Source organism: Malaclemys terrapin, chromosome 5, assembly GCF_027887155.1.
Source record: "Malaclemys terrapin pileata isolate rMalTer1 chromosome 5, rMalTer1.hap1, whole genome shotgun sequence".
Taxonomy (NCBI): domain Eukaryota; kingdom Metazoa; phylum Chordata; order Testudines; family Emydidae; genus Malaclemys; species Malaclemys terrapin.
This window is the reverse complement of record NC_071509.1, coordinates 13,471,649-13,488,442: the sequence shown is the minus strand read 5'-3', so window position 1 is coordinate 13,488,442 and position 16,794 is coordinate 13,471,649.

Sequence of the window (16,794 nt, the reverse complement as noted above, 5' to 3'; positions counted from 1 at the left end):
ATCACTCTGACACAGCAGCAGTTGGAACAATGCTTTTTCTGTCTATAGGAAATAGCTGTTACAGGAGGAACTGAAGCTGAAGAAAGCAGGGAGGTTTTTGCATTGCTCTGTATCACTGTGAGAGGCCAGCTTTGAGCTTGTTGACAATAATAATCTCCAGCATCATCAGCTTCTACCCGGTTGATTGTAAAAGTGAAGTCAGTGCCAGACCCACTGCCACTGAACCGGTCTGGGACCCCAGAGGGACGGCTGGAAGCGGTGTAGATAAGGAGCTTAGGAGCTTGTCCTGATTTCTGTTGGTACCAGTGTATGTTTCTATTAGCATTGGAACTGGCTTTGCAGTTGATGGTGACTCTGTCTCCTGGAGACACTGCCAGGGATTCTGGAGTCTGAGTCAGCACAATTTGCCCCTTGGCATCTGGGTGAGAGGAAAAATATTACAAAAAAATCACATGAAATATTATTATAAAATAAATCTGCAAATATCTACTGTCTAATTTTCATTTAAACCATTTAGTTGCATTATTTGTGTCTATTGGAGAGAGATCTCCAGTGAGCTCATGGGGTGAAGAATTAATGTAGGTTTGATGAAGAAATCTATGATCATTAAGTCTTGGTGAGAGATTCTTCATCTACTACTTCCCATGATGTTGTTCTTACCCTGAATCCAGAGCACAAGGAGCCAGGTGAGATGAGTCTGTGAAATCATTTTTGTCCCTCTAGGCTGAAAGACCGTGAAAATCTAAGGTACAATCTCTCAGAAATAACACTTTATATGGGCCCTGCATTGCAAGGAGATGTCACTCAGGTGGAAATATGCAAAGCAGCTGCTCTGTGTAAATGTCCATATGTAAATTGTCTAGCTCAGTCTCAGAATGAGGCTTCTGTAGATTGAACTGAGTATTGCACATGTAAAGAGGGCTACGGCTCTTGTTATCAATGTATGTTTTAATGCAGTACCCAATGTGTGTCTGTATCACTGGTAACTTTCAGTCAGAATCTGAGAACCTGACCCGGTGCTCTGTGCTGCTCGGTGGCATGGCTGGCTCCAGCCGGGTGGCACAGCTACCTGTCCTGGTGCTCTGGGCAGTTCAGCTGTAGCGCCGCCAGCCACCGGTGCTCCAGGCAGCGCAATCAGGGAGCAGGGAAGGTTAGATAGAAGGCAGGGGAGTTTGGGGTGGTGGTCTGAATAGGTGGCGGGGTGGTCAGAGGGAGGGGAACAGGGGGGTTGAATGGGGGCAGGGGTCCTGGGAGGCAGTCAGGAAGGAGAGGTGCGTTGGATGGGGTGGCAGGGGGCAGTCAGCGGCAAGGGTTCTGGGGACAGTCAGGGAGAAGGTGTGGTTGGATGGGGCGGGATCCTAGGGAGAGCAGTCAGGAATGAGAGGAGGGGTTGGATGGGGAGGTTGGTGGCAGTCAGGGGTGGGGGTCAGGGAACAGGGAGGGGTGGATGGGCAGGAGTGCCAGGAGCCGTCAGGGGTTGAGAAGCAGAGGGAGTCGGATGGGGGTGGGGGCCAGGCCATGCCTGGTTGTTTGGAAAGGGAGACAGCCTCCCCTAACAGGCCCTTTATACAAATTTGAAAACCTAGTGTGGCCCTGAGAACAAAGTTTGCCTGCCCCTGTTCTGTTAATATCAGTGGGGCGGCTTGTGGGATGAGATACTACTTAGTATGAGTGTCATTATCTCCCCTTCTGGGAGGGACACACACCTTGTTCAACACCCGCATCTCTGGGTTGCCAGTGCAGCCCCTTTACCTCTCTGATCTTCCTCTCAGGACACTTGCCTGTGAATGTTGGGTGATCCTGGTTGCTTTTCCTAACTGTTTCTAGGGCCCTGCAAATCCCTTAAGGGTTTCCAACTTCTGGATTTGAAATCCACTAACTAGAGTAAACATAACAACATAACAGTAGCTTTCAAGAACCATTTATGTCCTACTCTCGTGGGAAAACATAATCTTATAAGAGCCCATCAGTGCTACCCTTCCTGATCACTGTCTAGCTGTCCTCCACCCTCTGTCACCCTTCTCCCTCTCGCCTCCTGATGACCCTTCCAATTTCCCCCACCCCCGCAAAGATCCAAGCAGGCAGTCTGGGTGGAGGTTCTATCCAGGAGTCCAATCCCCTGTGTCTCTGTGCACCTAACGGCATATGTTCTTCTTGATATTCATCCCACAACATACACCACCTAGCATCTTTTGTCCTTTAACACCATCTTATACTGTATCATTTCATATTAGCATTGTGTCTTCTTCACAGTGAGTTAGGCTTTGTCTATATTAATGTTTTGCAGGCATAGCTATACTGGTTGAACTATATTGGCAAACTGTCCTAGTGTAGTTGCAACTTCTACCACGATAAAAGTGCTTCTGCCAGCACAGCTTACACCAGTTCCCTGAGAGACATAATCTATACTAGCAGAAGCACTTTATGCCTCTTGATCATTATCTGTTAGGTTCACTCCCTCTGTGGCACCTGGCATTGGCCACTGTCGGTAGACAGGATATTGGGCTGGATGGACCTTTGGTATGACCCAGTATAGCCGTTCTTATGTTCCTATGTTCTCTATATCTGCATCTAAACTAGTTCTTCTAGCAGCATAGCTATGTTGGTCAAAAATCACACTCATTCTGGCATAACTGTGCAGTGAGAAGTGTTAAGTGTAGCTCAGGCCAAAGGATGATAAAACTTTGCCCAGCATTTGCAAAGTTTAGGTTAGAGTTGGGTCTGAACCAAAATCCTAGATACAAAGAGCTCCAAACGTTGGACAAGTTTGTGCATCTGGAAGTGACTTTGATGATTGATCACTCGCCCTATTAAGGGCCTAAACAAAGTTCTCAAACCAACCTCCAGTATGGATGTGGATCTCCAGTGTCTGCCTCCAGTATGTGTATCTTGGTCTCATCAGAGCCTTGGGCCGTCAGCAGATTCACAGCAGGGTCTTCACAAGGCTGTTTAATTTCACAGTAACTCATCCCACGTAGTTATAATTATTCCTGGGCAGAGAAGTGGGATATTAGGGGCTGTAAGGAATTGTGAGTTGAACGGGATTTAAACAACTTGAGTTTTTCTGAAGGAGAGGAAGGAAAACTGCAAGGATCTTCTCCTACAGCTTTCTCCAATCCCTTTTGTTGCTGGGGTCCCTTGTGGAAGTCAGCACATCCAGCCCCATAACTCTGTACATTCTGGGGGACGTACAGTTGTTCAGTGTCATCTGGTTGTGGGAGAACTGAGCTTCTATGCTGGCTCTAGGGCAGTCTGCCCTTCTCCCCCAGCCTTGACCCATTGGACAGCCAAGGAACCATGGCCACCCTCTTCTGGGAGCCTTCTCTTCCATGGGCATTTTCCCGCAACACAGAGCAGGCTGTGGAAGAGTTAATGTTGCCTCAGACAGAAAGACAGGAGAAATAGTAATTCTACTCTACTCAGCACTGTTAAGGCCTCAACTGGAGTCCTGTGTCCAGTTCTTGGCACCACACTTGGGGAGAGATGTGAAAACGTTGGCGAAAGTACTGAGGAGAGCTACAAAAATAATTACAAGTCTAGAAAACATGACCTACCAGGAAAGATTGAAAACATTGGATTTGTTTAGACTACACAAGAGACAACTGCGGGGGGACATAAGTCTTCAAGGATGTAAAAAAAGAGATTTAGGTTAGATATTAGGAAAAACTTCCTAACAGTAAGCATCATTACGGACTATAACAAATTACTAAGGGAGAGTAGCATGGGTATGTGCTGCCATCTTGTGGCCTTGATATGAATGTTCTGTAGCATTAATAGAAAGGTTTGAATTAATACGTTCAATATGGGCCATATTCTCTGCTGCCAGTATTATATTCACTTCAGTGTATGTAGGCTTGCAGAGATTTTGGTCTAATGCTCCCGTGTATAAAGATACATAAGGATATGCTGGAATTCTTTTAGACACTTGCTAACCAGACAATCTTACTATATGAACAACCTCTCTTTTCATCATTTAAAAACATTAATATACTGAAATACGTATTTTTTAAAGCTTAGCTTTGATTTTCTTTTAACATTTCTGCTGCTCTGGAGTTTTATTTACTGGCTTATTCCTTTGTAGAGCTGAAATCTATATTCTCTGCATTTTGCAAGCTCATTAACAAAGCGCTAGGATTGCAATGTAATGTGCTGCTTTGGAGAGCAACAGAGTTTAGTAGCAGTGACTATATGGGACTGATCCTCCACTGGTGCAAATCTGCATAGCCCAGGTAACTTACATCAGCTGAGGATCTCTCTCTGTGTGTGTAAAGTAATGAATCTTCCCCCTTTAGTTTAGTCTCTTCCATATCCCATGGTGACAGCTCTAAAATGGTGGGAGAAAACAGGACCCTGGGGAGAAGAGCCCAAAGCCTGACAGATCCCATTTCCTTATGAAAGGACAGCAGTTGCATTGGTACTGTCGCTCTGTATAGGATGCAGCAGTTACAGTGAGGACCAGAAACTGAGGAACGCAGGGTGTTTTTTGTACTGATCGGTATCACTGTGATGAGCTATAGCCTGGCTGACAATCCAGCATCATCTGCTTCAACCCTGCTGATTGTGAATGTGTAGTCAGTGCCCAACTCACTCACTGAACTGATCTGAAGCACGAGATGCATGGGATGAGGCAGGATAGATAAGGAGCTTGGGGAGCATATCCCAATGTCTGTTGATACCAGGCTACGTTGCTTGTAAACATTGGAACTGGCTTTGCAGTTGATAGTGACTGTGTCTTCTGGAGACACTGGAGTCTGAGTCACCACAGTGTCCCCAGTGGAGTTTGCATGGGGGGGAAAACTTAGAAAAAATATGGATTCATAGACTATAAGGCCAGAACATACTATTGTGATCATCTAGTCTGAGCTGCAGCACAGCACAGCCCATAGTCTTTCTCTGAATTAATTCCTGTTTGAACTAGAAAAACATGCCAGCTTGATTAAGAAATTTCCAGTAATGCAGAATCCAACACAACCCTCGATAAGTTGTTCCAATGGTTAATTTCACTCCCTCTGAAACATTTGCACCTTATTCATAGTTGAAATTTGTCTACCTTCAACTTCCTGCCGCTGGATCTTGAGGTAAGAAAAACCCAATTCGGCATATTTTTTGAAAAGGAAATTGCATATGTCTGTTGTCTCATTTTCATTTAATCTCCTTAATTACATAAAGTGCTTTATATATAGTAAATGTATGATTCTGCGGTCTTATGTGGTAAGAAGTATTGTTGGTTTGACAAAGAAATTAAGAACCTTTAATTCTTTCTATACGATTATCTTACTCCAGTGTATCCTGTTGTTGTTACACTGAATCCAGAGCACAAAGAGACAGGGAAACTGAGTCTGAAAGATCATTATAAGATTCCTGGACTGACTGATCCTAAGCTCAGAAGCCTAAAGCCTAGGGAATGAAACATTGATACGTACCCTGCAGACCCTGGACATGTCACTCTGGTGGAAATATGCAAAATAGCTGCTCTGTGTAAATGGGTTCTGTGAATGTTCCTCGGCCGATAGAGAAGGGGCCGTGTACATCCCTCAGGCTGAGACTGCAGCTCGTATTGAGTGGAATGGGAGATGCGAACATGAAGTGAGAGCAGGATTTGGTTCTTATAACCAACATGGGCCTTAACTGATTTCCCAGAGTGCATGTCTGTATCTTCAACAACTTTTACCTTCTCCATTTTCACTCTGGGGGTGATTCTGTGCCCCTTACTCATGTTGAGTTGTATCTTACTCCTAACAGGTAAGGTTCTACTCAACGTGAGTAAAGATTGCAGAATCTTGCACTGCATTTTCAATCCCATCACTACTCCGTGCCTCAGTTTACCCCCATTTAAATCCAGCTTGGCTGTTTCTTCCAAAAGATGTGCTGTAGTTCAAACAGGAATTAATTCAGGGAAGTTCTGAGGCCTGTATAGTACAGGAGGTCAGACTAGATGATTATAATGGTCCCATCTGGCTTTATAATGTATGAACACCCTGAGTCGCATGGGGGAGACAGCCATTAGAGTAACTATTACAATCTGTTAAGAGTGAATGGGTCTAAATGCGCAAACAATGGAGCAGCCATCCTGGGGAAATTCTCCTGGATAGGCCTTGCTAAGTGCTCATTCTGACAAGCCAAAGATGGTCTGAGGCTTCACTCTTAGGCCTTCAAACAAAAACCGTAATACTCTGTTGAGCTGTTAGTAACTGGGTCCAGAGTGGGCCTCAAGTGAGGGATACTGTTCATTGGTGCTTCCTTGAAAGAGGCAGGGAGAAACAGGACAAGCGGGGGGAGAGAGGAAACATCATCACGACATGCAGGTAGTTGTGACCAGGGTTGGTCACTGTCACAGGCTCCCAAAGGAAGGGAACCAAACAAAAAAGTGATAAAGGATTTAGAAAACCTGACTGATGAGGAAAGGTTTAAGAAAAAGACTGAGCAAGTTTAGTCTTGAGAAAAGAAGACTGGGCGGGGGACTGGTTAGCAATCTTCAACAATGTTAAGGGCTGTTTTAAAGAGGACTGTGATCAGTTGTTTTCCAGGTCTACTCAAGGCAGGATGAGAAGTAATGGGCTTAATGAGCAGCAAAGGAGATTTAGGTTAGATATTAGGAAAAAACTTTCTAACTATAAGGGTAGCTAAGCTCTGGAATAGGCTTCCAAGGGAGGTTGTGGAATCCCCATCATTGGAGGTTTTTAAGAAGATGTTGGACAAACACTTGACAGGAATTATCTAGGTTGACTGTGTCTTGGCTCAGCGTAGGGGGTTGGACTTGACTTCTCAAGGTCCCTTCATGCCCAGCATTTCCATCATTCTATGATTCTATGAAACAGCCTCATTTAGACCTTGGGGTGATAAGGGGCTGGTATATACGATTACTGCAGGCTGGGAGCTGTAGAAATGAGAAGATGAAATTAGACTGTGGTTTGTGGTTTCTCAAAAGGTGACCAAAATCTGGCACATAATCATCTGCTCTGGGACTGGCCAGGAAACAGCTGTTACACAGAGTAACAGAAATGGAACAAAAGTTTTTGTATTGGTCTGTATCACTGTGAGAGTTGAGCTTTGACAATAATAATCTCCAGCATCATCCACCTCAACCCGGCTGATGGTAAAAGTGAAGTCGGTGCCCGACCCACTGCCACTGAACCGGTCTGGGATCCCAGACGGACGGGTGGAAGCGCTGTAGATAAGGAGTTTAGGAGCTTGTCCTGATTTCTGTTGGTACCAGGACATGTAGCTGCCAACACTGGTACTGGCTTTGCAGTTGATGGTGACTCTGTCTCCAGGAGACACTGCCAGGGATTCTGGAGTCTGGGTCAGCACAAGCTGCCCACTGGAGTCTGTATGGGAGGAAAAACATTATAAGAAAAATAAGGAAAATCAAATTAAATGCTATTAAAAAAAGGAGATCTGCAAATAGTTAATGCCTAATTTTCAGTTGAACCACTTAGATAAATCTAAGTCTGTGCCCACTGGAAATGTCTCCTTGTGATCTCATGGGATGAAGAATTAATGTTGATTTGATGAAGAGATCTATGATAATTAAATCTTGGTGGGAGATTATTTATTATCTTAATTTAATAGCTCCCCTTTTGTAGTTCTTACCCTGAATCCAGAGCACTAGGAGCCAGATCAGATGAGTCTGTGAAATCATCCTTGTCCCTCTAGTCTGACAGTCACTGAGAAACTAAGGCATAAAGTCTAAGAAATGAAACTTTTATATCTGCCCGGCATTGCAAGGAAATGCCACTCAGATGGAAATATGCAAAGCTGCTGCTCTGTGTAAATGAGCATTCCCTGTGCCCCGGTGCAAGGGTGTAGAGAGAAAGCCATGTGCAGCCTTCGGTGTGAGAATGCAGCTCCTATGGACGAAACCGGGTATTATTGCTCACATATCTGCTAGGGCTTTTATAATCAATGTAAGCTTTAGGTGAACATCCAGTGTTTGTGTCTGCATCGTTGATAAGTTACAGCCAGAATCTGAGAAGTACCTCACTTCAGAAGCAATTGTACTGATTTTGGTGGCACTGTTTGTGCAGTAAGGTACTATTCAGCTCTGCAGTTAGATTAGAGTTGAGTCTGAACCAAAATCCCAGGTTCAATCTGCTCCAGACTCTGGAGGGGTTTGGCTGTGCACCCGGAGGTGACTCTCACATCTGGCCCCTCTCTCTTTAAAGGACTGAACCAAAGTCCTGAATCCAACCTCCTTGAATGTTAATAAATGTGGCTCTCAGTCTGTCTCCAGTACATGCCACTCTGACCCATCTGTAGCTTGGATTATGCAGCACATTCATGGACAGGCCATCAGGGTTCTGGGTGTTTCAAACCTGGAATAGCCATGAGCAGAGAAGTAAGATAGAAAAGGGCTTTAAGGTTGAATGAGATTTAAGCAATTAAAGATCTTTCCGAAAAAGGCCATTAACTGTAACAACCACCAAGTTTATTATGATGTTTGTGTGAGGTTTGTGCTGGTGACAGGTGATGGATCGACAGCTCTGGGAAGAGCAGGCCTGGGGCCTGACCGTCTCCTTTCATGGGGAGTAAAAGTAAACTGTGCATGTGCCCTATTTCAGAGCTTTCTCTAATTCTGTTGCTGGGGCCCCCGTGCAAGAAGCAGCACTTCTGCCCCTGAACACGGCACAGCCTGGGGGATACACAGAAGGTCAGGGCCATTGTTGTGGGGGTGACTATGCTTCTGTGCTGGCTCTAGGGCTATCTGCCTTTCTCCCACAGCCCTCAACACTGGGACCATGCTGACAAGGTTTTGCCTGGCTGACCTCCCCTTGGGACCTCCACCACTCCCAAGGGCACACACAGGTAGCTGTGGAAGAGTTAATGCTCACTCAGGTTACATTAGGTCTCTGAAGGCTTTGGAGGAGCTTGGTCGAGTTACTTCACCTGTGCCTCAGTTTCCCCACCTGTAACTATAGTGAGTCTCCCTGTAGAACACTTTGAGATCAGTGCACAAAGACCAGTAGATAAACGCTAAGTACTATTACTTCATGGCACATGACTGTTCCATAGACTTTTGCTGCACAGATCTGCTGTGATCCTGGAGGTGCTGGGAAACTAACTCATTAGTCATGTCGACTGCTGGCTGGCACATGTGTTTCCTTCCCTGTACATGTGTTTACAAGTTAATAGGGTGCACAAAAGCTAACCAATGGGCTCCTGGCTGGAGAGTTTTTGATGGAATGTTGAGCTGAATGTTTTCCTCAGAGGAGACAGTCAAATGGATTTTCTTCCAATTTATACCTCAGAGAAGAATTTGACCCTTAGTTTTTTCTGTTACACTTAGCTAACAGCAAAAATGTTCTGAATTTAACACACACTGCTTCTCTCTAGTTTTGTCATCTTGTCAGTTGATTGGAGCAGATAGGCAATTGAATAGTGTTGTAATAGGATGGAGCAGTATAGAGAAGAGACACGTATGTGAGGGATTTAAGTGTATTTGCCATGTGTGATGCAGCAGAGACTGGTTTCAGATTTTGCTTTAACCCCCAGGACAACCCTTCCTTGTGGCGTGTTCTGACTTCTTTTAAACCATCAAATGTTCCTTACTGCTTTGTAAGAATGAAAGAAGAATGTTTTCATCCTGTGTGAGCAGTGGTTAAACTATACGCCCCCTGGTGGGGGGGAAATGACCGTGAAGAATAATGGAAAGCAGCAGAGTGGTGCTTGAAGTCTGACCCTAGCCCTGTCCCCACATTGAGAGCAGCAGGTGCACTGACACTGAGAGTCTGTACGCAAAGCAGCTGATTCACAGAGCAAAGCAAATGGAATAGTACCGTACTAGTCCGTCATACAGTTTAGTATGCAATTTGATCGCCCCAAAGAAGTCCACAAGCAAAACCTTTAGAGATCATGTAAATTGTTCAAGAGCACTTAGTGCCCAAACCACTGGGTATAGCAGAGAGGTTCAGGTTTCACAAGTGGAATCAGCTTGAAGGTGAATCTATTTCTGTCTTGGCGACAGGGTTAAAAAGACTGTCAGAACACTGTGCTTTTAAGGATGGGCTCGACAAGTCGCTAAGAGACAGATTTGTGTGGGGACTGCTTAACACAAACATACAGAAGGAGCTCCTAACTGAGGAAAATTTTACTTTTAAACGCACTAGAAATTGCAGTAGTGATGGAAACTGAGCCATGGGATGCAGTAGTATTGCATCCCGGAGCTAAAAAAGAAGTAGGAACGCATACGCCATCTGTAACCCCAGGCAAGAGGTGTCCACTCAGCAGACAGACCCATGTTATGGGTGTGAAAAAGGGGTCCATGCTACTTCTGATTGTCCATTTAAAGATGCCTATTGCAGATGCTGTAATATAAAAGGGCATATCCAAGTGGTTTGTCGCACTGCGAGAAATAAGGAAGAGACTAAATCAGAGTATAGAAGAAGGAATATCATGTACTCTCTGTAGACAGAGGCAGTAGTGACACAGACTGCTAGAATAGAGTAGCCAGCCTGGAGATATATATATATATATACAGAGAGAGGAAAAATGACAAGTCAGCAATCTGTCTGACACCCGGGGTGCTGGGAAAAATGCTCAGAATGGAATTGGACACAGGCTCTATAGTGTCCATTGTCTCATGCTCAGAATATGAGAAATTTTTTTAAAATACCAAATTGAGGGAGACACCGATGTTGCTAAAATATATACAGGAGAAAAGCTTGTGCCTGTTGGAATGAAGCAAGTGAATGTGGAGTATAACAATAAGCAATATTTGTTAGACTCGTATGTCATTGAGAAGTGGGGACTGGCCCTGTGGGGATAGGAATGTTTACATAAGGTTCCTCTGGCTTGGAAATCTAAAAAGATGCTGTAGTCACTTTCAGCAGACCCCACTAAAACAATAGCTAGCAGGGATATTGGCATCAGGAGCATGTAAGGAAGGCATAGAAACTTCAAAACACATGAAAGCGAAAATAATCATAGCGGTAAAGGCACACCCCATTTAACAAAGTTCAACCTGTCCTTTACGATGTTCACTCAAAGGTAGATGCTGAACTGGAATGTCTGGAAAGAGAAGGCATTCTTTCAAAAGTGGCCTGGTGCAAGTGGGGAACTCCTATTTTTCCAAGTGTATAAAAAAAAAAAAAGTGGTGTAATAAGAGTGTGTGGAGACCTTAAGTTCACCATAAACTCTGTACTGAAAGTTGAAGGATGCCCCCTGCGGTGTACTGAAGACATTTTTGCTAACTGGTAGGTGGACAACAGTTCATCAAAATTGATTTGCACAAGCCTACCGACAGATGGAAGCTGAGGAAGAATCTAAGGCATACCTCAAAATCAACACTCTCAAGGGTCTGTACCAATACAGCAGGCTAGCGTTTGGTATTGCTTCACCTCTTGCTCCATGGCAATGGACCAAGTTTTGCAAGGTATTCCGAGAACACAATGTTATTTGGATGCCATTATTGTGACCTGTGAAAGTGAAGAGCAAATATGGGTTACAAGCCAGTCACATCAAATGTGAATTTTTCAGGGACTCGAAATTTCCAATTTCCAAGCTTTCTCCAATCCATTCTTTTGCTGGGGCCCCCAGTGCAGTCCTTTTGCAATCGCTTAATAAGCATCTGGCTCAGTATGCAAATAGGCATACATTGTGAAGCTCACAAATCCACAGTGACCAGACAGGGAGACAAGTGTCTGTTACCCCCTACCTGAAAGGAACCTTTCTGAGACATGTTACCTCCTGGTTATTGGCCTTAAGAACATAGTATTTAAGGAGTTGTGTGTCTATACTGAAGATTATCTGTTCATACATTTTTGCAATGATTATGATGATCAATGGACTACTGACTCTCAGTAGAGACCTCACATGCCATTCTTTAGTGAGTTCTTTGATCCAGCAGATCCCTGTAAAATCCTGTGCATTCTATCTGCATTCTGTCAGTTGGCACGAAAAAGTCCTTGAGTCACAGACTGGAGTTTAATTTTCAGGCTCCAACTCATCCCACTGCAGAAGCAACATAGTTTCTGGGATGGGTAATAAGGGATGCTTCTTGTTGTTGGACAAAAGTTCTTCTGGGTGATTGATGGCTTCCTAAGGAACTCCCATTTAGTCCTTGTCCTAGTCGAAGGATGATGGCCATGACACAGGTCTCTTAAATTAGAATGGTACAGCTTCATTTTTTTCTGTATTCTGGGCTTCAGCAGAGTACCTTTCTCCCCCAGATGGATGTTTTTATAACTGATGTGTTGAACTGTTATTTAAAGACTGTATGTATGTGGAGGAAAATAATACTTATCCTATGGTCAAATGCAGATTCAGAAGAGGAGGCGCAGTAGGTAAAGAAAACTAAGAAGCCACCAGAGAGAAAACCATCCTCTTCAAAACCTGATAAAGTTCTTAAGCAGGATCCTGTTGTTTATGTTTCAGAGACAGGTGATGTGTGAAACACATGATATATTCAGCTGTCATGGGAGAGTTGCTTTTACTAAATAGTTAAACATAACAGACATAATATTCAAGGAGGAGTGCTTTTTTAAAAGGGAAAGGTAAGCTTTAGAAATGTCATTACTAGGCTAGCAAAGTCTTCAACAGGCTAAAAGTTATGGGATGGTGAGTGATCATTGATGCTGTTAAGGTCCTCTTCTCCCCTTCGTGTTGGAGATGGTGGTCAGTCTTGATTTGGTTCTGGTCAGGCATATACCATCTCGCCTTGTTTCCATTGGTTTAGTCAGGAATGTTCTCTCAAGAATTGGCATATGCACTCTTTTCAGTTTCCTCAAGTGATGTTTATAATCCTTGGGGTCAAGGATAACTTCCAAACACTTAATCTCTTCATGAGCATTCTTTTTAAAATGAGCTAAGTTTTCAGAGAGCTATCTGAGTTTTCAGAGAGAGCTTTTCATTTGGTATCTGACTAGCCCGTCTTTTCTCTCCTGCAATTGCTTACTTCATTAAAGTTAGTGGCAAAACTTCTTTGTTTTCAGTCTTTACCTCCTTGATTCTGACTTTCAAACTCTTAAATAAACCAAATATATTGTCAAAGTATTAATCCATCTGCTATCAGACTATTAGGAAGATTGATATTAGGAAAGCTGATAACAGTAAAATTCTTTTGTACTCTGCTACTTTTATAGTAGTACTTCTTTAAAAATACCATCTGTGCAATCTCAGTCCTGTATCTCAGCTTCCTAAGTTCTGATGAGACTGGTTGCAAAGAACCACTCTTCTCTGAATCTAGTGGTTTTGCTGGTGATATAAGAACTGGAATGCCCAAGGACACTGCTTTTATGACTTCTTGTTAGCCAGTGTGGTGAAACAGGAGTTTACTTTTGTGTCTGGTTTGGTATATCTTATGAAAGAATAACCACTAGTTTTGGGTTGTGTTTGCCCTATTTCTCAGCAGTTCGTCCTGAATTTGACATCCTCAGTTGTGACCCACCGAGGCACGGTTACAGAAGGCACGTTGTGTTACTGTTTGTTTGGGTTGTGCATGGTTCTGAGGAAAGGGATCTCTGTGAGCAGCAGGAAAGGTTGTTCTCTGTCTTACTCTCTGATTAAATTCTTGAGGGAGATTTACTCTCTAGGATATGGGCATTGGTGTTGGGAGGAGATTCCTGAAAGAGGGGGGTTATTGTCTGCTGTTTTTACCACCTCTATTCCAGGACGGGTGTGTATGTGTAAATAAAACAAGTTATGCTTGGTATACTTACACTCGGCATTGTGGATTTCTCTTACTCTGAGAAGCTGGGCCAGACATCTGCTTGGCAGGGGGACAACACTGGTGTTAGAAATGGGATACTGGTATTGGGAAAGAGACAACAATATTATAAAAAGGTCAGCAGTGGGTGCACCGGACTCTGTCTGGTGTTAAGACTGATCAAAATGCTGTCTGAAATCTAGTGTAGCAAGTAGGCATAGGAAGCAGCTGTCCACTGAAAGGAACAGGATGGGGAGGTTTTTGTATTGGTCTGTATCACTGTGAGAGGGAGGCTCTTGCCTTGTTGACAGTAATAATCTCCAGTATCTTCAGTTTCAACTCTGCTGATTGTGAGAGTGTAGTCAGTGCCAGAGCCACTGCCGCTGAACCGGGTTGGAACCCCAGATGGCCGGGAGGTAGCATCATAGATAACATTTTAGGAGCTTGTCCTGATTTCTGTTGGTACCAGGCTAGTACTTGATAGCTACCACTAGTGAGGCTTGAACTGGCTTTGCAGCGGATAGTTACTGTGTCTCCAGGAGAAACTGCCAGGGATTCTGGAGTCTGAGTCAGCACAATCTGCGCACTGGAGTCTGAGTTAGCAAACAGAATATAAATTAGTATGTACATGTATAGTCTTTCTCTAGTCTGTACATTCAGCATGAACGTGTATAAAATATATATCAATAGTATAGTTCATTAAAATACACACTATCTTGTCTTTATAAATGTGCCCATGTGCCTCTTTCCATACTTATGAAAGTTCCTCATTCTGAAAATGATGCTAACTTTAACTTTAAGGTGGTTCTTTCATTCCAAATTGTTTTCAATAGCTTCTATGTTTCTCAAACCCATTTTCTCCCTCAGTTGCAATTAGGAGACAAGCATTTCTGAAGTTTCTGTCAATACCTGAGGAATGTATACTGATAAATAATCAATGTTTCTACATCTTTTATTTTTTTCTGTGGATCATTATAGCTTAAAGAATACAGCGCCCCCTTTGTTTGTTTCTTACCCTGGATCCAGAGCACTAGCAGGCAGATAAGTTGAGCCTGTGAGATCATCTTGGTATGTCCGATCAGCCAGTGCTCATCAACAAACTCTAAAGAGTGCCATGGAACATTTATAACAGCCCAGCGCTGCGGTGCAGTGTCACTTGGGCATGAAATATGCAAATTTAGTTCAGAGATGAAAATTCCCAGCTGACCTAAAAACATGCAGAAAAAGGGAAGTAAAAGGGGCGGTATATGAAATACGCAAGCTCAACCTAGGAGTCCTGGGGCAGCATCCTCCATTTGTGTTCCAATGGCAGTTCTGATGATAGTGCCGGGGTGCCCAGAGGTTCCTATATGGATCAGAACCCTGTTTGCTGAGCAACCCCACGTTAGGTTACAGTCCCTGTCCCTCACTTTGTGTAGAAATGGCGTCTGTCAGTGTGGAATGGGAATAAATGTTCTCAGCTCTCGGTGTTGCCTGGCTGCTCATTTAAATTTATGGAGCGTGGAGTCATTGTTATACTAGGAATCATCTCAGATAGATGATATTGACGGTATGATCTCCATGCATCAGGGGATCTGAGCAGAGGGCTAACCCTTCCCTTCCTTACTGGGTTTGTTAGTCATCACCTCACAGACCTTATAGTGATGCACAGGCTTGTGGGAACTTTATCCCTGAATCTCCTGACTATTCTGCCATTAAAATCCCAAAGGGTACAGCAATAGGCTAGTATTCCATGAAAGAGTTTCTGAGCCCTGTAGCAGCACTTCCCATGTTTTATGTAACGTTGCATAAATAGACCATTATTTTCATTCCGGAAGATTGAAAGTTAGACTTTTAAGCGTGGTGCTCCCAGCACCTCCCACTGAAAAGATAGTTGAATGTGGCCATCTAGTGTCAGTTGTGTCAAATTTCAGCTTTTTGTTTAAAGAGGTTAGATGTGCAATGCCGCTGTTTGTTTCCTGTGCTAGGTATAGTGGGGTAGAGCTCACAGCAAGAAAATCCTGTATTTTGTGAACAAACAAATCAAATACTCAGAACCACACCAAAAATACTTTTCAATAATGACATTCTGTAGTGGAGGATGTGTGTTAAAAGAATAGCGTTTTTATGCCCTCACAGGTTAATTTACCTGTTAAAGAAATAGATAATGGAAGTGAATATACTTTTGATTTCTTAATGTATTTTAATTGATCTAGCAACATAATTTCCTTTTTAAAAATAAAAAAAAGTATTAACAGTAACAGACTTGGTGCAAACCAAATGAAAGAGAAACTTGCCCTTTATAAAATATCATTACAGTACTTATCCAAAACAGTGCAATGACGCTAGTATAAACTGTAGAACTGGGACCGTTGCTGTAATGTTCTTATATGAGTGGTGAATTGAATCCATCTGTGAAAGCAGGAGAGCCAAGTCTAAGATGAGTTTATCTGTAACCAATGTGATGCAGTCCACAGCCTTCTAGTGTATTTTTACTTATGTCCTAATATAACAGTGTTTCTTTATACAGCATCTTTGATCTGCATCTGTCGTGCTGTCATAGAGAAGTCAACTTATAGTGGTGTTTATTATGGAGACAGCAACATCTCCATAGTGAAGGTTGCAACTAATTTCTACTATAAAGCCCAATATTACTCCCTCTATGTGCTTTTGCTTTGGAAAATGTGTTTGCCCTAAAAATTGCAAGATTCCAAGATAACACTAGCACTGTGAGCCTGTACATGGAGACAGGCCAGTCCTTGCTTACAGACAGCCCCCCAACCTGAAGCAAATACTCACCAGCAACTACCCACCACACAACAAAAACAACGAATCCCAGGAACCAAACCCTGCAACAAACCCCAGTGCCAACTCTGTCCACATATCTATTCAAGGGACACCATCATAGGACCTAACCACATCAGCCACACCATCAGAGGCTCATTCACCTGCACGTCTACCAATGTGATATATGCCATCCTGTGCCAGCAGTGCCCCTCTGCCATGTACATTGGCCAAACCGGATAGTCTCTACTACAGATGCAGATCAAAGATGCTGTGTAGACACTACCTACACCACCGGGAGGGGTTCTCAGGTAGATCCACCTCCCTGAGAGAGGTGGTAGCTAGGTCGATGGAAGAATTCCTCCATTGACCCAGTGCTGTCTACACT